General features: G+C 38.6%; 1 long non-coding RNA gene across 1 annotated transcript; it reads left to right on the top strand.

Annotated features, from left to right (window-relative positions):
* The first annotated feature begins 4041 nt into the window (after nucleotides 1-4041).
* LOC113614234 (uncharacterized) lies at nucleotides 4042-19927 on the top strand. Its single transcript, XR_003430533.1, has 3 exons — nucleotides 4042-4053; nucleotides 12365-12368; nucleotides 19728-19927. It is a non-coding gene; the product is annotated as an uncharacterized LOC113614234 (long non-coding RNA).
* The last annotated feature ends 1595 nt before the right edge of the window (nucleotides 19928-21522 follow it).

Raw genomic sequence — 21522 nt, 5'->3', positions numbered from 1 at the left:
AACATACCTTAAAAATTATATGGGTACATATTTTTGCCTGGAAAGAATTTTGAAATGGAAAATAGCAGAGACACATTGTCTTGTTGATTTGTAGAAGCTCTTTTGGGACCACAGCAACTTGGACAGCTGTTTCTCCCTGTACTTTCTGTGGGCCAGGAGAATTGGCCTTACTCACATGGAGTAGTGGAAGAACAAGGGATGAAAGGGACAGCCTGCATACTTGAAGTATGTCTTACCCTGAGGGTATTTTTACTTTATTGAAGAAATCTGAAACACTGACAAACTTCCTAGAATCCCCCAAAATGAATGCTGGTATTTCAGACACCACAACAGGGCACACAAATGATTCCTCCCAATGTATACAAGAGGGCAAGAGGTTAAAATTCTGCTCCTCAGACTCTTTTTCCCCCTAGTTTTGCATTTATTTATTGATTATGTCATTGGTTTCTTTTCACCTCTCCCTTCACTTTTTCAGGAATGTAGAGACTATGTATATCCCAAGTGGCTAGTACTTTTCTTAGCCCATAGCAGGTTTTCAATAAATATCTGTTGGTAGGATGAATAAATTAACAAATAGAATAGAAAAAGCATCTTAAACCTGTAGCCATTGGCTAAGTCTTTTCTTTGAGATCTGGTTCCCATGTTCTTTAGTCTGGATATGGTTAAGTTAGTTTGTTTGATTTTAAACGTACTGCATTTAGTAGAAGGAAGGAAATAACAAAGATCAGAATGGAAATAAATAAAACAGAGTCCAGAAAAACAATAGAAAAATCAACAAATTAAGAGCTGTATTTTTTTTAAAAGTTGGTAAACCTTTAGCTAGAGTATGAAAAAGAGAGAGAAGACTAAAATAAGTGAAATTAGAAATGAAAGAGGAGACATTATAACTGGTACCACAGAAATGCATAGAATCATAAGAGAATACTATAAATAATTATATGCCAACACATTAGATAACCTAGAAGAAATGCATAAATTCCTGGAAACATACAACTTGCAAGGCTCGATCATGAAAAATAGAAAATATAAACAGGCAAATAATTAGTAAGGAGATTGAATCAGTAATCAAAAACCTCACCATGCAGAAAAAAACCTCAGGTGGTTTTTTACCAAACTTTTACCAAATTTTAAAGAAAAATTAACCCCCAATCCTCTAAAAAAATTCCAAAAAAATTGAAGAGGAGGGAATGCTCTAAAACTCATTTTATGAGGCCAGCATTACCCTTTCAGCAAAACTAGATGAAGACCATACAAGTAAAGAAAACTAGAGGCCTATAACTCTGATGAACATAGATACAAAAATTCTTAATGAAATATTAGGAAACTGAATTCAATAGCACAATAAAAGGATCACACACCATGAAGAAGTGGGATTTTATCTCTGGGATACAAGGATGGTTTAACATACACAAATCAGTAAATGTGATCTGCTACATTAATAAAATGAAAGACAAAAGTCACATGGTCATTTCAATACATGCATAAAAACATTTGACAAAACATAACATCCTTTCATGATGAAAAACTCAACATAGCAAAGGCCATATATGACTAAACCACAGCTAATATCATACTCAACCATGAAAATTTGGAAGCTTTATCTTTAAAAAGAGGAACAAAACAAGAGTGTCCACTTAAACAACTTTTATTCAACATAGTAGTGGAAGTCCTAGCTAAAGAAATCAAGAAAGAAAAAGAAATAAAGGCATCCAAATTGGAAAGGAAGAAGCAAAATTGTTTCTCTTCACAGATGATATGATCTTACATAGAGAAAATCCTAAAGATTCCACCAAAAAAAGTTTTAGAACTAATTAATGAATTCGGTAAATTTGTAAGATATAATATCAGCATACAGAAGTTAGTTGTTTTTCTGTACAATAACAACAAAATAATTGAAAAAAGAAATAAAGATAGCAATCACATTCACAATAGCATAAAAAATTAAAATACTTAGGAATAAATTTATCCAAGGAGGTGAAATATCTATGTACTGAAAACTACAAGACTTTGGTGAAAGACATTGAAAAAGAAACAAATAAATAAAAATATATGCCATGTTCATGGATTAGAAGAATTAATATTGTTAAAATGCTCATACTGTCCAAAGTCATCTATATATTCAATGCCATTCCTATCAAAATTCCAGTGGAGCTTTTCACAGAAATAGGAAAAACAACCCTAAAATTTGTATGGATCCAAGAAAAGACCCAGAATAGCCAAAGAAATCCTGAGGAAGAAGAACAAAACTGGTGGTGTCACACTTCCTGATCTCAAACTATAGTAAAAAAAATAATCAAAGCACTATGGTACTGACACATAAACAGACACTTACATCAATGGAACAGAATCGAGAGGCCAGAAATAAATCCCTGCATATACAGTTAACTGATATTTGACAAGAGAGTCAAAAATACTCAATGTGGAAAGAAAAGTCTCTTCAATAAATGGTGTTGGGAAAAGTGGATAACCACAAGAAAGGAATGAATTGGATCTCATCTTGCACCATTCACAAAAATTAACTCAAAATGGATTAAAGATTTAATTATAAGACCTGAAATCTTAAAAGTCTTAGATAATGCATAGGTTAAAAAAAAACCTTGACATTTGTCTTAACAATGATTGTTTGGATATAACACCAAAAGTGCAAACAATAAAAGCAAAAATCAATAAGTGGGACTACATTGAACTAAAAATGATTCTGCACAGCAAAGGAAACCATCAACAAAATGAAATGGGCAACCTATGGAATGGGAGAAAATATTCTCAAACTATGTATCTGAAAAGAGGTTAATATCCAAAATATATAAGGAACTAATATAATTCAATAACAAAAACTCCCAACAATCCAATTGATAAGTGGACAGAAGACCTGAATAGACATTTCTCCAAAGAAGACATATGAATGGTTAACAGGTAAATGAAAAGATGCTCAACATCACTAATCATCAGGGAAATGCAAATTAAGACCACAAGGAGGTATCACTTCATACCTGTTAGAATGACTGTTGTCAAAAAGACAAGCGATAACAAGTATTGATGAGAATGTGGAAAAAAGAAACCCTTGTGCACTGTGGTGGGAATGTAAATTAGTTGACTTAGCCACTATAGAAAAGAGTATGGAGATTCCTCAAAAAATTAAAAGTAGAACTATCATAAGATCCATCAATACCACTTCTGAGCATATATCCAAAATAAATGAAAACAGGTTATCAAAAAGACATCTACACTCCCATGTTTATGGCAGCATTATTCACAATAGCCAAGCTATGGTAAAAACTGTAACATATCCACTGGATATGGAAAAAAAACATATCCATTGGTCAATGCATGAATGGATAAGGAAGATGTGATATCTATCTGTGATTATCTAACTATTTATCTATCTATCTATCTACCTACCTACCATGCATCTACGAGAGAAAAAAAAGAAGTCCTACCATTTGCAACAACATGGATGGACCTTGAGGGAATTATGCTAAGTGACATAAGACAGACAAAGACAATATCATTTATATGTAGACTCTAAAAAAACTGAACTCATAGAAACATAGAGTAGATTGGTGGCTACCAGGGGTTGGGGGATGGGGGAAATGGGGAGATGTTGATAAAAGTATACAAATTTGCAGTTTGAAGATGAATAAGTTTTGGAGATCTAATACATAGCATTGTGATTATAGTTAACAATACTGTATTATACACTTCAAAGTAGTTGCTATGGGACCAGATCTTAAATGCTATCTCAGTTAAAAAGAATAAATAGACAGTTGGTCAGCAGTTTCTGTGCAATCTGATTGGTTCTCCCACCATGGATTCATCCAGCACATCAAGCGGTAAGTTTACATCTGGGCTCTGTTGTTGCATCATCCAAATGCCTTGATGCCCTCCCAGGGTTTTTCACGAGGATATAAATGACCACCAAGATTGCAGGGACAGATTTTGCTGAGCTGTGTTTCAGTAATCAATTGGGCAAGAAGATTGAGAGTGGCTTGGGCATTTTATATTATTTTTCTTCTTGAAATTAAAATTGAAGTTGTTAGCCCTGTTGCCTGTTGTGTTGCCCAACAATGGCTTCTCTACCAAAAGTGCTAACATGTAGTTGTACAGAACGCTACGTACATTTGCAAGCGTTTCCAATTTAGTTGATAATATTTTCCAGTTGACCAAATTTGGGATTTTGAGTTGGTTTGGCTTGTTCTTTTTTGTTGTTGTTTATTTGATCTATTTTGTTTTGTTTTCCATTTGAACTGGTTAATTTCTTTTTTTTTTAACATCTTTATTGGGGTATAATTGCTTTACAATGGTGTGTTAGTTTCTGCTTTATAACAAAGTGAATCAGTCATACATAAACATATGTTCCCATATGTCTTCCCTCTTACATCTCCCACCCTCCCACCCTCCCTATCCCACCCCTCCAGGCTGTCACAAAGCACCGAGCCAATATCCCTGTGCCATGCGGCTGCTTCCCACCAGCTATCTACCTTACTACGTTTGTTAGTGTGTATATGTCCATGACTCTCTCTTGCCCTGTCACAGCTCACCCTTCCCCCTCCCCATAACCTCAAGTCCGTTCTCTAGGAGGTCTGTGTCTTTATTCCTGCCTTACCCCTAGGTTCTTCATGACATTTTTTGTCTTAAATTCCATATATATGTGTTAGCATACGGTATTTGTCTTTTTCTTTCTGACTTACTTCACTCTGTATGACAGACTCTAGGTCTATCCACCTCATTACAAATAGCTCAATTTTGTTTCTTTTTATGGCTGAGTAATATTCCATTGTATATATGTGCCACATCTTCTTTATCCATTCATCCGATGATGGGCACTGAGAAAACCAAAATTCAAAAAGAGTCATGTACCAAAATGTTCATTGCAGCTCTATTTACAATAGCCCAGAGATGGAAACAACCTAAGTGAACTGGTTAATTTCTATTGTGTCCATGGGGAAAATCAACATACAATTCATAATGAGAGTAGAAGAGAGTTTTATTTGAGCAAAACTGAAAACTAGAGCCTGGGAGACACAGATTCCAGAAGCACTTGAATTTTCTTCCACTGGACTACAAAGTGAGGGTGGGATAGCCTTATAAAGGCAAAATCTGCAATGTTACACTTAGTTCCATGAGTTCTTTCCAAAGAATTATCATCGGAGCTGGCAAGAAGTAAAGGTGCTGGTTAAGAAAGTATTAGTTGGAGGCTGAAATCCTTGACTTGAGTACTTCCAGGAGGAGGCCTTGAGACCACACATTTGCAGCTGGCAGCTGCTAGCAGATATTCCTTTGAGGAGGGCTGGTGTCCTATAGTTTGATACAATTCAGGAAATTCAAGTTACCTGGGATGCAGGGATGTGCCTGAAAGCACACCCACCCTGGCCATCCAGCTCTTTTTGAATGCATGAAACAAAGACACTTCTATTCCTTTCATCACAAAGACCAAACATCAAATATGACAGGGGTACATCACTTCAAGTTTTCAAAAGAGAAAGAATAGCACGTACACACAATGATTCAGTGTGACCTTGGTGTCTAGTAGGGAAACAATTTTAAAAAAGAATAAATAAAAATATACTACCTGAAGTCAAAACAAGTTAGAGGTCTAGCCAATGTGCTCATAGACCCAGTTACAAAGTTTGCACTATTTATGTAGTTTCAGAAAGCAACACCCAGAACAGTTAGAATAAACGATGTCCACTTAGTCTTCTTTCCTTTTCCCTTTCATGTGTATGTGCGTCAGAGCCTCAGTCACCCTAGGTGGAAGTTGTTTCAATCAGTCATATTTCAGAGCTAACTCTCCCATTGTACCTTTGAAATCTTGAATATTCATCCAGGGCCCCTGTAGACCTTGCTTGTTGATTGGATTACATAAGTTTCTTAAAGTGAATGGATTAATGTTCGAGATACTGTAACTAAAATTTCCTGGCTTTTAGTGGCTGCAGTGCTGCAAATGGTTGCAGGTCATTAGACAACAAGATCCATGTTCCCCCTGCCCCAGGCCATTTTACTTGGATCTACATAGTCTTTATATATTTTTCCTTAGGTTATAAGATATATTCCACTAAGCTCAATTCCCTTCCCTCTAAGTACCTTATGTTAATCAGGTCAAAAAGTAGGTTAACACTGCCTGCAGCATATAGAAGTACACGTTAATGTAATTGGTTCACTGGAACAACACCAGTGAAGGCTCCATGTGAATAGAGATCTTCTTTGCCTTAGTCAATGTTGCATCTCCAGCACCTAGGACAAGATTTAGCCTCTAGGAGATACTCAATAAACATTAGTCTAATGACTAAAAAATTCCCCAAATTTAAGATAATATTCTCCCTAAATATGAAAAATTATAAAGTATTGACAGTGTAATCAAAGCAACACTTCATAAATGGATGACTAAATTGTTTCATTTCTATCCAAATTTAAATCAAGGTGCTCAGTGTGTAATTTCAGGAATGTGTTAGCATGTCATTTGCTGTGCCTCAATCAACAGTATTATACTTTGTGGAAAGAGATAATGTGTTGACAAAAGAGATCTATGTTTGAAAGGAATTTAGGAAAGAATGAACCCAAAAAGGGACAATTTTTCAGTGTCTTTCCAGATCTGTCCAAGGAGAAAGGTGCCCTAACCAGATGACCCAGGTATTCAATTCCCTTCACTAGTGTCCTTGATTCTGGTCTACCTTAGAAATAATGAAGAATCAAACGTATAAATTTATATAGCCAAGTTCGAATGTATCCTTGACTTCCTTCTGCCATCACTATTTTTATTTTGCTACAAATATGGCAATTTCCTTTCACTCTTAACTCATCTTCTTAGTAGAAGGCACTAGTGTTTGGCTGGATCTGTTGCCCTCAGTAAGATTTGTTCCTTACTTAGAATCATGGAACTCTAGACACAGTTCTTCATAGAACATCTATAGTCCAGTAGAACTATATTTTCAACTACAACTCATAAAGTTAATTTAGTAGGTTATGATTAGTGGGACTTTTATGGAAGAGAATAGAACAGAAAATAATATTAACATGCATCTCATGCAGAAATGATAAAGTATTGTATCAGGACATTTCCATTTAAATTTAGATACATATATTCATATATGTGGACTGGATTGTAATGTAAAATATATTTCTTATTGTGAGCCATGGTCAAAAAGTTTCAAAACCCACTAATATAGTTGATTCTTCTCTTATTTACTGATAAAGAAACTGAGATTCAGTGGGAGGTAGTCTCTAGCCCAAGGTCACACAACTGATGAGCAAGAAATGAGATTAGGATTTATATCTGTTGGTTCCTTGCTTCCAGGACTTTTTCTTTTTTAACCACTATTTTGTACCGCTCATCTCAATATTTCTCTTGTATTTTGCTAGTGAAATGACCTATGTTTACAGACAAATTTCAAGAGAAAACCCACACATGAAGATCCTTCTTTACTGTGAATTTATGTTTTTTAGGAATAACATCTCATACCACCCTGTTCCACATCAAACTAAAATTGCATATGCACAGAGATTGTTAGTTAATAAGGCTAGAACATCCAAATAGCCTTGTTCATCTACATCAGCTTAAGAATGCTCTTTTATAGTCATATGAAGTACTCCTACATGATATTTTCTGTAACTGCATAATAAATTACCCCAAGATTGAGAAGCTTAAGACAAACATTTATTATGATGCAATTTCTGTAGGTCAGGAATCTAGAAGCAGCTTTACTGGATCATTCTGGCTCTGGGTCTCTCATGAGATTTCAAGCTCACTCATAGCTATTGTCAGAAGGCCTGATTTTCTTGCCATGCTAACTTCTCAATAAGGCTGATTACAACATTGTTTCATTCACAAATCAAGTGATACAAGAAAGAGAAAGGAAACCAGCAAGGAAGAGAGTGTCCCAAATGAAGAATTTTATAACCTGATCTTGGAAGTGACATACTATCACTTCTTTTTTTTTTTTTAAGATCCTTATTGGAAGATAATTGCTTTACAATGGTGTGTTAGTTTTGGCTTTTTAACAAAGTGAATCAGTTATACATATACATATATCCCCATTACTCTTCCCTCTTGCATCTCCCTCCCTGCCACCCTCCCTATCCCACCCCTCTAGGTGGTCACAAACCACCTAACTGATCTCCCTGTGCTATGCAGCTGCTTCCCATTAGCTATCTATTTTATGTTTGGTAGTACATATAGGTCCATGCCACTCTCTCACTTAGTCCCAGCTTACACTTACCCCTCCCGGTACCCTCAAGTCCATTCTCTAGTAGGTCTGTGTCTTTATTCTCGTCTTGCCCCTAGGTTCTTCATGACCTTTTTTTTTTTCTGTTTTTAGATTCCATATATATGTGTTAGCATACAGTATTTGTTTTTCTTTTTCTGACTTACTTCACTCTGTATGAAAGACGCTAGGTCCATCCACCTCACTACAAATAACTCAATTTCTTTTCTTTTTATGGCTGAGTAATATTCCATTGTATATATGTGCCATATCTTCCTTGTCTGTTGATGGACACTTAGGTTGCTTCCATGTCCTGGCTATTGTAAATAGAACTGCAGTGAACATTTTGGTACATGACTCTTTTTGAATTATGGTTTTCTCAGGGGATATGCCCAGTAGTGGTATTGCTGGGTCATATGGTAGTTCTACTTTTAGTTTTTAAAAGAACCTCCACACTATTCCCCATAGTGGCTGTATCAATTTACATTCCCACCAACAGTGCAAGAGGGTTCCCTTTTCTCCACACCCTCTCCAGCATTTATTGTTTGTAGATTTTTTGATGATGGCCATTCTGACCAGTGTACAAAAGATCATGAGAGATTATTACAAGCAGCTCTATGCCAATAAAACGGACAACCTGGAAGAAATGGACAAATTCTTAGAAATGCACTACCTTCTGAGACTGAAGCAGGAAGATTTGGAAAATATGAACAGACCAATCACAAGCACTGAAACTGAAACTGTGATTAAAAATCTTCCAACAAACAAAAGCCCAGGACCAGATGGCTTCACTGGCAAATTCTATCAAACATTTAGAGAAGAGTTAACACCTATCCTTCTCAAATTCTTGCAAAATATAGCAGAGGGAAGAACACTCCCAAACTCATTCTACAAGGCCGCCATCACCCTGATACCAAAACAAGACAACGATACTACAAAAAAAGGAAATTACAGACCAATAACATTGATGAATATAGATGCAAAAATTCTCAACAAAATACTAGCAAAAACAGAATCCAACAACACATTAAAAGGATCATACACCATGATCAAGTGGGATTTATCCCAGGGATGCAAGGATTCTTTAATATATGCAAATCAATCAATTTGATACACCATATAAAAAAAATTGAAGAATAAAAACCATATGATCATCTCAATAGATGCAGAGAAAGCTTTCAACAAAATTCAACACCCATTTATGATAAAAACCCTTCAGAAAGTAGGCATAGAGGGAACTTTCCTCAACATAATAAAGGTCATATATGACAAACCCAGAGCCAACATCATCCTCAATGGTGAAAAACTGAAAGCATTTCCACTAAGGTCAGGAACAAGACAAGGTTGCCCACACTCACCACTCTTATCCAACATAGTTTTGGAAGTTGTAGCCACAGCAATAAGAGAAGAAAAGGAAATAAAAGGAATCCAAATCGGAAAAGAAGAAGTAAAGCTGTCACTGTTTGCAGATGACATGATTGTATACATAGAGAATCCTAAAGATGTTACGAGAAAACCACTAGAGCTAATCAATGAATTTGATAAAGTAGCAGGATGCACAGAAATCTCCTGCATTCCTATACACTAATGATGAAAAATCTGAAAGTAAAATTAAGGAAATACTCCCATTTACCATTGCAACAAAAATAATAAAATATCTAAGAATAAACCTACCTAAGGATACAAAAGACCTGTATGCAGAAAATTATAAGACACTGATGAAAGAAATTAAAGATGATACAAATAGATGGAGAGATATACCATGTTGTTGGATTGGAAGAATCAACACTGTGAAAATGACTACAACCCAAAGCAATCTACAGATTCAATGCAATCCCTATCAAACTACCATTGGCATTTTTCACAGAACTAGAACAAAAAATTCCACAATTTGTATGGAAACACAAAAGACCCCAAATAGCCAAAGCAATCTTGAGAAAGAAAAACGGAGCTGGAGGAATCAGGCTCCCTGACTTCAGACTATACTACAAAGCTACAGTAATCAAGACAGTATGGTACTGGCATACTGTCACTTCTGCTGTATGTTATTGGCTATATAGACTAACCTTGGTATAATGTGGAAGGAGACTACATAAGGGAATGTGGAGGTGGAGATTATTAGGAGCTCTCTTGGAGGCTGGCTACCATGATGACATGATTTTATTTTTCTAACTCTATAATGGTTGGGAGTTGATGGATAAAATTTATTATTTTATTACTCAGATAAAGAAAAAGTTTCAGAGAGGGTAAGTGACATATGTAATATTCCACAGCAAGATATCAGTAAATCCTTTTTGAATATATCATCCCTGAGGTGAAGAGACACATCTGGTTCTTCTTTGAAACTGCTGTAAAGATACTAACATAGCACTTTTTTACAAAACTATGTGCTTGATACACCCAGGGGCAATTTTCAAACATGGCCCCAAATTCTTGAATACTCCTTCCACTGAGAGATGGATCTATGTCCTCTCCCCTTGAGTCTGGGCAGGCTTGTGACTCATCAATCAACAGAGTATGGCAGAAGTGATACTGTGTGACTTTTGAGGCTGTCATAAAAGGCCATGAGTTTCTGCTTTACTAAATGGAAAATTCATGCTTGGAGCACAGAGCCATCAATTAAGAAGTTCAACTACCTCGAGCCTGCTTTGCTATGAGGAAGCCAAGCCAAGCGGAGAGGCCTCATCTAGGCAGTCATTTTGGCATTTCTAGTCGTTGAATTATCTAAGCCCAGGCTCTGTACATGTAAGTAAAGCAATGTCCAGATGATTCCAAATCCCAACTATTGAGTTGCTTCTACCTGGTCTTCCCAGCTAAGGCCCCAGACATTGTGGAGCAGAGATAAGGCAAGAAGCAATGTTTTCTTAGGCTCAAAGCAAAGCAAGGTTATGTGTAAAAGAATCAACATCTGGTCTAGACTGTGGAAGTGGAACCAGGGCCCTGTTTCCTTGGAACCAATAAAATTAAAATAGATGTGGAAAAATTATCTGAAGCTGGCACTTGGTTCATAAATTAGGGCTGATTCTCTGGTCAAAATGACTTAGATCCTCCAGGCAATAGTGGGATATTTCATTCTTATTCATACAATTTCTAACAGTGAAATTTCTGGTAGTCAATGATTTTAGAGAACAATGTTCCTCAGTAAGAAAACAGCAGTCATTCAAAGACGGAGTTGTTAGGACATTTTTTTAGCTGCAACATGAGTTTTGGGAAAATATTCTTTCCTGTTAACTTTGCAGCTAGCTTTATCTGTGTCTGTTATCCCAGCTCAACAAATGGCGGTGCAGATTTTTACAATTCAAGTTATTTTTTATTTTCTCAATAGTTATGAGAGAAAGGACGTTACAGTCCTTAGTGAGTTAAGGGAACAGGGTAGCAAGAAGCAATGGGTATCTTAGATGGAGCGGGGAACTGGAGGTGGAAACATGAAGTATCACTCAGGGAGATCAGGCATAGTGTAAAAAGACAAGAGTGAGGAAACAGGATACTGAAAGAAGGGGTGTGGGTAAAGAGGAGCCTGCATACCAAGAAAGGCTCTATAAGGGCAATGCTGAAACAGAGCTATGGCTACTAATGTGTTACTCAGATTTGTGGTGGGTGTGGGCCTTCATCATCTTTTTTCTTTTCCTTCCATAACTTATAACATTAAGGCTGCTTAAGTTTGACACTTCCACTCTTTGCTTTTCATAGACATTAAACTTTCTCTAGATCTTTGCTTTTTCCCTTCAACTGGTTCTTTATAAACATAATAATAAACAAAGATTTAGTCCTTTTGCTAGGATTTTTGAACTTTAAATTGTCACTTTGTATTTATACTGAGAATATGTAATTTTCTGCTACCTGGCTAATACTTTATGCCAAAGAACATAATGGATGTTCTGGGAATGAATAAAAGAAGATGAGAGTGCATAATTTGGTTCTTATAAGTTAATGTCTACCAGAGGGGAATGACAGTCAATGTAGAGCAACTCTTCCCCTAGATCCACTTGGAAAGGTGGTGAGAAACTCATTCATAGCTGACTTCTAAAATATTAAAGATAGAAGTCTGTATACTGGGGTTTTCATCTTAGTTTTAACCATAAGATTTTGGACAGGTCATTTAATCTCCCTAAGCCTCAGTTTGATAATCCCCAAATGGAGTATGATTTGTCTGACCTACCTCACAGTGCTGTTGTCTGTCTTAAACAAGATAATGCATGTAAAATACTCTAGAAAAGTGAAGGAGTATTTATAGACATCCTTTCCAATCATGGATACATATCCACTCTCCTCCAATTCAGAACAAACAGCATTCTAAATATGTGTGCGTGTGTGTGTGTGTGTGTGTGTGTGTGTGTGTGTGTGTGTGTATCCTAATTAATTTCCAGAGGAGTAAATTGAATAACTCATCTTTGTGACTTTATGCTGTATTTTCATTCAGACCATCTCTTTCAAGGGTCGAGTTGACTCCATTATGCTCATATCCATCCAGTTTTGGAGGCAGAACAGGTAATACTTGTCCCTTGGCATTGTGGATAGATGGAAACATTCTCTTTGAAACTCATCTCTGCTCTATCTTAAGTGAAATAGCAAAAGGGAACAAATGTCTCCTATGTAGGTTAATGATCTCCCATGAGTAACTCCAAACACACACCATCTGGAAGCAAGCCAAATAGGCATGTGGTAGCCTGTGTCTGCCATCCCAGGGGAGAGCACTCTTGTTGGGGTATGATTTCCAGCCTGAAATGTGACACCCCACTGATGTCTTGTGTGAGGGTGGAGTTTATTTGATTTTCCTTTGCATGTGATCAATCAGTCTGAGGAGGTGATGTTTAAGCCAAGGTAGCCTCTCCTTTCATCTGACAAAGGAAATCAGTCAGGAGGAAATTCTAAGCCAGAGAATATCTCTCATCCATAAATGGGATGTGATATTGCTGAATTACAGCTTCATCCAAGGGAGGGTTGGAAGTTTATGCCTAAGTGCATGCAGCATATACTCATTCAGTTTGTTGAAGGAAGATTTTTGCCTACTTATTTGGCATCCATGAAAAGCATGTTGGCAGAAGAGAAGCTTCCAAATCACAGCATGGATTCCAGTATCCCAGAACTCTCTATTGTGAAGCACTTGCCTTAGGAATATTTCCATAAGTACTATGGACCAAGCTCCAATCATAAAGGCCAGCGAGTTCAATTGTGTGAAGTTGGTGAAGTGCATTTTCAGAATTTTTAGCCTCCTTTCCACCTGATATTCCTCCACTCCCCTTCCTCATCAAGCGCCCAGGCATGGGAGTATACATATATTCTCAGGTTCCATAGATAAGTGCCTTATGGAATTTGCATTTTGTGGGGATTGAAGGATGTTTATAGAAGGCCATACATACTTTCAGCAGTGAAGGAGAGACTTGGAAGTCTTTCTAGAAACCATCCCCAATGACATCACATAAATAAGACTACTATTTCTTTGCTTTGTTTCTTACAATGTTCCAGGCACTGGGTTAAGTGCTTTGTGTATAATGTCCTATTTGGCCATTCAAAATCTTTATGAGGAAAGTACTGCTATAGTCTCCATCACAAAGATGAGAAAACAGAGGACTGAAGATATTCTAGTACCATGATCAAAGTCACATAGTTAATACATGGTAGACATGGTTTTGGACCACAAGGTGAAACATTACATTAAGCAATCCCCCTAAAAGAGAATAACTACCTATCTCACCTAACCATAAGGCTAACCTTGTGGGAGAGTGGCCTTAAAAGGCTGATTATGTCTAAAGAAAAAGCCTCATCTTTCCTCAGTACCTTCTAAGATAACAAGATTGCCAACAGGCTACCTGCATAGCACAAAGACTGACTCTTCTGGATTAAAAAAAAGGTGTTGATTTCACAGAAGCTGATACTGTATGTACATAGATGGGAAGAAAACAGGTTTATCTGGCAGGATTTACTTATTCAACAAATATTTATTGACTGTCTGCTATGTATAAGTCCACAGTTTTAAATGTTGGGGGAAAAGGAAGGAACAAAACAGATCAAATCCTTTCCTTATGGATTATACATTCTAGTGAACAGAGACAGACAATAACAGATTGAATTAAATTATATAGGATGTTAGCAGATTATAAGTGCCATAAACAATAAAGCAGAATAAGGGGATGGAAGCATGAGTTGAGGTGTATAATTATAAACAGAGTGGTCAGCAAAGTCCTTACTGAGAAAATTACATTTAACAAAATAACAGAGCATGTGCTTGACGTGGTGAGAATGTATGATGAATACTAAGTGTTAATTATTATTATTGTTTTTACTGTTGTTAGGTGCCACATCAATTCAGATTTTTAAAACAGTTTATCTTTTTTGGTCTTCCCTGGTGACGCAGTGGTTGAGAGTCCGCCTGCCGATGCAGGGCACACGGGTTCGTGCCCCGGTCCGGGAAGATCCCACATGCTGCGGAGCGGCTGGGCCCGTGAGCCTTGGCCACTGAGCCTGCACGTCCAGAGCCTGTGCTCCACAATGGGAGAGGCCACAACAGTGAGAGGCCTGCGTACCGCAAAAAAAAAAAAAGAAAAAAAAAAGAGCTTATCTTTTTCAAAGATCTTTTACATCTGTTATTCCATTAGATTATCACAAAATCCCTACAACGTGGGAGAGACAAGCAGTATCCCTCATTGGGCAAGAGGAAAACTGAAGTCCGAGGTGAAATGACACCGTTAACTCACACAGTGAGTCAATGGTGAAGCCAGATAAAGGATCCAAGAATCTGATTCAAAGTTCAGTATACTTACTACTTTGCTGTGATTTTTTAGGTCTTACCAATGGAGAGTGCAAAACCCATAATTGAAGTCTGGTTGTTTAAGTACATTCATTTCTAAATACACATGGAAGATCTGAAGGACAAAAGAGCTCAGTCATGAATTCCTTCTATAAAATAAATTGGAAATCTAATTTCAAGAGCTTTAAATAAATATAGAGGTCATGTAAGCCCGAACCTTAATTTTACAGATGAGGAAACTGTAGCCCAGATAGGGAGAGTGTTTTGCCCAGACACACAAGGAGATAAGAGCAAAGTTGAGGCCAGAACTCAGGTCTTCTGAATCCCCAAATAGTACTCACTCAGCTGTCACAAAGGATACCTTAATTATCTCTAGTGGATTTAGCATTCAGGGACATTATTCCTTCTGGTGGAATAGATGCTGTTTCAAGATATTAAACCCCCATAATGGAACTTATCTCAATGTGTGCTGCTGAGAACAGGGAGAACCTTCATAGAACCAATATATTTTTCCAAATTTAGAACTTAAAAAGCATTACAGACACCACCCTTATTTAAATTATTACTGAAAGAATCTGACTTGAATTTTTTTCTCCCAAATCTACAATACATTGGTTAAGAATGCTAAAGTAAGTATCATGAGAGCTTTCAAAAAGTCTTTATAAAGTGCCTAGCACAGTGATGAGCACTCTTGGAGATATAAAATAAATATAATGAGTCTTAGAGAATGCAGCAGACGATCTGTGGAAGGCAGGGCAAAGTAAGGACTGTGTGCATAGTCTGTGCTGCAGCTTTGCACATCCCAGCGTGAGTTGTGAGTTGCCTGTTGCCAGGGGTATCTGGGTGCTGGAAAGTGGGGTTTGGAGCACAGACCCAGGGAAGGGACAGTTGTTGGCTGTGGAAAGACATCCTGAAGGGGCAGGAGTAAGGAACTGCACAACCAAGAAAGTTTGTGAGAAAAGCCCAGGACACCATAAAAGCAAGGCATTGTTGTTGAGTCATGTGCAGGGGGAGGGGCTGCCTTTACAACCCTTTTCACCACCTGCCGGCTTCTTCAGCCTCCACAGGTACTGGAAGGGGCTCCCATCTGGGTAGGCTCACCTGTCCCTCAAGCCAAGGCATCCTCCACCCACATAGGCTTTGGGGTCCTGAGCAACACCCATCCCAAAGCCTCCTTGGGAATCAGTACTGGGTGTCTCTGCCTGAGATGGAAATCTGCCAGTGCTGGCAAGGGCTGAGTGCTAAAGTGTGGGGTTAAGAGAGTGGATCCAGGGAGAGGACTGCTGTTGACTGTGTGGATACAACAGAGGGGATGGGAATAAGGGGCACCATGCCTGGGAATGCCCCTAGAAGAAGCGTGGTCTGCCTAGGAAATGGGGCACCATTGTTGAGTGGCGTGCAAGGGGCGAGGCTGCCACTGCCCCCACATGCCAGTCCCTGCTTCAACGGGCAGTAGGAGGGACTCCCACAAAAGCAAGCATGCCTCAATCTTTTGCAACTGTCTGCTGGTCCCCTTTGCCCTAGGCAACTTGCGTGTACCCCAAATGTGGCTGCCATACCCTCCCCCACCTGAGGGAATAAGTGTGCCCCAATTAGCCACTGCTTTTGCACCCTCTTGACTGGGTGGGACAGACATTTGAGGGTGGTGCACATGTAGAGGTGGAGTCAAAACCAAAGATGAGCCCCAGCCTCCAAAGGTGAGCCCCAGGGGCTGGGTGACTAAGGAAGACGAATGGAAATATTTCCATGCAGCTACACAAGCCATGGATTAAATCCCTGAGATTGACTTGGTAAATCCTGCATCTGTGGAATACCTGAATAGGCAATGAGTGTTCCCACCAGTCTAACCATAGCAGCAGTGGACTTTGAGGACAAGTACATGTAAAAATTGGGTCAGGTCAGTGTCTGAACATGTCCCACCATGCCCACAGCAGGTCCAGAGACTTACCTAGAGGTACTGGAAGGCCTCCTAGGGAGGCAAGGATTGGCTCTGGCTCACTTCAGGAGCAAGGACACTGACAGAGGAGGCCCCAGAAGAATATTCTTCTTACTATTATTCTTTTATTGCTTGTTACGTTTTGTTCAGTTGTTGGTGTTGTGGTTGTTTTTATTATTATTTTAATATTTTCATTAAAATATATATATTTTTTATTTTCCTATTTTTATTTTACATTTTCGTTGTTATGTGTATTTTTTTCCTTTTTGTGTTTTTGGTTCTTCTTTAAATTTTATTTTGTTCATTTTTTTTATTGTTTTTGTATGTTTATTTTATGTTTTCTCCTATTTTATTTGCTTGTTTGCTTTCTCTTTTGTTTTTCCAGCTTTTTTTTATGTTAGTTGAGCCCTTTTGGATTGTTCTCATTTTTTAATTATTCTGTTTGTTTGTTCTCTTGGGTTTTTTTTGTTTTTCTATCTTTTTCTTATTTTATTTTTTCCTTTTCCATCTTTGTTTGTTTCTGTTAGATTGGTTTGGTTGTTTAGCCTCCATGTGTTTGTATTTTTTACAGATCTTTTCCTGTCATTGATAACTAGTCTCATAGCATTGTGGTTGGAAAAGACACTTCATACAATTTCAATTTTCTTGAATTTACCAAGGCTAGATTTGTGACCCAAGATATGATCTATCCTGGAGAATGTTCCATGAGCACTTGAGAAAAATATGTATTCTGTTGTTTTTGGATGGAATGTCCTATAAATATCAATTAAGTCCATCTTGTTTAATGTATCATTTAAAGCTTGTGTTTCCTTATTTATTTTCATTTTGGATGATCTGTCCATTGGTGAAACTGGTGTGTTAAAGTCCCCTACTATGATTGTGTTACTGTCAAGTTCCCCTTTTATGGCTGTTAGTATTTGCCTTATGTATTGAGGTGCTCTTATGTTGGGTGCATAAATATTTACAATTGTTATATCTTCTTGGATCGATCCCTTGATCATTATGTAGTGTCCTTCTTTGTCTCTTGTAATAGTCTTTATTTTAAAGTCTATTTTGTCTGATATGAAAATTGCTACTCCAGCTTTCTTTTGGTTTCCATTTTCATGGAATATCTTTTTCCATCCCCTCACTTTCAGTCTGTATGTATCCCTAGGTCTGAAGTGGGTCTGTTGTAGACAGTGTATATATAGGTCTTGTTTTTGTATCCATTCAGCCAGTCTGTGTCTTTTGGTAGGAGCATTTAATCCATTTACATTTAAGGTAATTATCAATATGCAGGTTCCTATTCCCATTTTCCTAATTGTTTTGGGTTTGTTACTGTAGGTCTTTTCCTTCTCTTGTGTTTCTTGCCTAGAGAAGTTCTTTTAGCATTTGTTGTAAAGCTGGTTTGGTGGTGCTGAACCCTCAGCTTTTGCTTGTCTGTAAAGGTTTTAATTTCTTCATCAAATCTGAATGAGATCTTTGCTGGGTAGAGTAGTCTTGGTTGTAGGTTTTTCTCCTTCATCACTTTATTTATTTATTTATTTTTTAAAACATCTTTATTGGAGTATAATTGCTTCATAATGGTGTGTTAGTTTCTGCTTTATAACAAAGTGAATCAGTCATACATATACACATGTTCCCACATCTCCTCCCTCTTTTGTCTGCTTCCCTCCCACCCTCCCCATCCCACCACATCCAGGTAGTCACAAAGCACCTAGCTGATCTCCCTGTGCTATGTGGCTGCTTCCCACCAGATATCTATTCTATGTTTGGTAGTGTATGTATGTCCATGCCACTTTAAATATGTCCTGCCAGTCCCTTCTGGCTTGCAGAGTTTCTGCTGAAAGATCAGCTGTTAACCTCATGGGGATTCCTTTGTGTGTTATTTGTTGTTTTTCCCTTGCTGCTTTTAATATGTTTTCTTTGTATATAGTTTTTGACAGTTTGATTAATATGTGTCTTGGTGTGTTTCTCCTTGGATTTATCCTGTATGGGACTCTCTGTGCTTCCTGGACTTGATTAACTATTTCCTTTGCCATATTAGGGAAGTTTCCAACTATAATCTCTTCAAATATTTTCTCAGTCTCTTTCTTTTTCTCTTTTTCTTCTGGGAACCCTATATTGCGAATGTTGGTGCATTTAATGTTGTCCCAGAAGTCTCTGAGACTCTCCTCAGCTCTTTTCATTCTTTTTTCTTTATTCTTCTCTGCAGCAGTTATTTCCACTATTTTATCTTCCAGGTCACTTATCCGTTCTTCTGCCTCACTTATTGATCTGCTACTGATCCCTTCTAGAGTATTTTTAATTTCATTTATTGTGTTCTTCATCATTGCTTGTTTCCTCTTTAGTTCTTCTAGTTCCTTGTTAAATGTTTCTGGCACATTCTCTATTCTATTTCCAAGATTTTGGATCATGTTCACTATCATTATTCTGAATTCTTTTGCAGGTAGACTGCCTATTTCCACTTCATTTGTTAGGTCTGGAGGGTTTTTAACTTGCTCCTTCATCTGCTGTGTGGTTTTTTTGTCTTTTCATTTTGCTTATCTTACTGTGTTTGTGCTCTCCTTTTTGCAGGCTGTAGGTTCGTAGTTCCCATTGTTTTTGGTGTCTGTCCCCAGTGGCTAAGGTTGGTTCAGTGGGTTGTGTTGGATTCCTGATGGAGAGGACTAGTGCCTGTGTTCTGCTGGATGAGGGTGGATCTTGTCTTTTTGGTGGGCAGGTCCACATCTGGTGGCGTGTTTTGGGGTGTCTGTGGCCTTGTTATGATTTTAGGCAGCCTCTCTGCTAATGCATGAGGCTGTGTTCCTGTCTTGCTAGTTGTTTGGCATAGTGTATCCAGCACTATAGCTTGCTGGTCATAGAGTGAAGCTGGTTGTTGGTTTTGAGATGGAGATCTCTGGGAGATTTTTGCCATTTGATATTACATGGAGCTGGAAGGTCTCCTGTGGACCAGTGTCATGAAGTTGGGTCTCCCAGCTCTGTGGCAGAGCCCTGATGCCTGGCTGGGGCCCCAAGAGACTGTACTCCACACAGCTCAGAAGAAAAGGGAGAAAAAATAGAAAGAAAGAAAGAAAAAAAGAGGATAAAATAAAGTAAGAGAAAATAAATTAAAATTATTAAAATAAAAAATAATTATTAAGAAAAAAAAATTAGAGGTTGAGGAAAATGGCAGAAGAGTAAGATGTGGAGATTGCCTTTCTCCCAACAAATACATCAGAACTACAACTACATGTGGAACAACTCTTACAGGACACCTGCTGAACAGTGGCAGAAGACCTCAGACCTCCCAAAAGGCAAGAAATCAACACGTACCTGGGTGGGGCAAAAGAAAAAAGACAAAACAGAGACAAAAGAATAGGGATGGGACCTGCACCAGTGGGAGGGATCTGTGAAGGAGTAAAGGTTTCCACACACTAGGAAGCTCCTTCGCGGGCGTAGACTGGGGGTAGTGGAGGGGTGAAGCTTCGGAGCTGTGAAGGAGAGCACAGCAACAGGTGTGTGGAGGGCAAAGCAGAGAGATTCCCACACAGAGGCTCGGTGCTGACCAGCACTCGCCAACCCGAGAGGCTTGTCTGCTCACCTGCCAGGGCAGGCGAGGGCTGGGAACTCAGGCTCGGTTTTGGTCAGATCACAGGGAGAGGATGGGGCTTGGAGGTATGAACACAGCCTGAAGAGGTTAGTGCACCACGGCTAGCCGGGAGGGAGTGCGGGAAAAAGTCTGGACCTGCCAAAGAGGCAAGAGGCTTTTTCTTCCCTCTTTGTTTCCTGGTGTGCAAAGAGAGGGGATTAAGAGCGCTGCTTAAAGGAGCCCCAGAGACGAGCGTGAGCTGCAGCTATCAGCATGGAGCCCAGAGACGGGCATGAGATGCTAAGGCTGCTGCTGCTGCCACCAAGAAGCCTGTGTGCGAGCACAGGTCACTATCCACACCTCCCCTCCCGGGGGTCTGTGCAGCCCGCCACTGCCAGGGTCCAGTGATCCAGGGACAACTTCCCTGGATGAACGCAGGGCGCGCCTCAGGCTGGTGCAACGTCATGCTGGCCTCTGCTGCTGCAGGCTCGCCCCGCATCCGTACCCCTCCCTCCCCCCGGTCTGAGTGAGCCAGAGCCCCCAAATCAGCTCCTCCTTTAACCCCGTCCTGTCTATGTGAAGAACAGAGGCCCTCAGGCGACCTACACGCAGAGACGGGGCCAAATCCAAAGCTGAACCCCGGGAGCTATGGGAACAAAGAACAGAAAGGGAAATTTCTCCCCTCAGCCTCAGGAGCAGCGGTTAAATCTCCACAATCAACTTGATGTACCCTGCATCTGTGGAATACCTGAATAGACAACAAATCATCCCAAATTGAGGAGGTGGACTTTGGGAGCAAGATAGATATTTTTTCCCCTTTTCCTCTTTTTGTGAGTGTGTATGTGTATGCTTCTTTTTGTCTGTAGATTTTGTCTGAGATTTTGTCTGTAAAGCTTTGCTTTCACCATTTTCTTTTACTGATTATAGCAAGCTATTTCTTTATTATGCATTATTTACATGAAAGCCATTGTCTTTATCTTAACGTCTGAATTTAAAATAGTACACAACTGAGAAATTATCTTCCAATCATGACCATATCAGTACATTTTGATAAATTTAATTTCACGTTGTTACATATTAAATCCAAATA

Source organism: Aethalodelphis obliquidens, unplaced genomic scaffold, assembly GCF_003676395.1.
Source record: "Aethalodelphis obliquidens isolate GAN/ISIS:26980383/991018 unplaced genomic scaffold, ASM367639v1 scaffold92, whole genome shotgun sequence".
NCBI lineage: Eukaryota > Metazoa > Chordata > Mammalia > Artiodactyla > Delphinidae > Aethalodelphis > Aethalodelphis obliquidens.
Note: the sequence above shows the minus strand (reverse complement) of the source record. Positions and strands in the feature narration are given on the sequence as shown.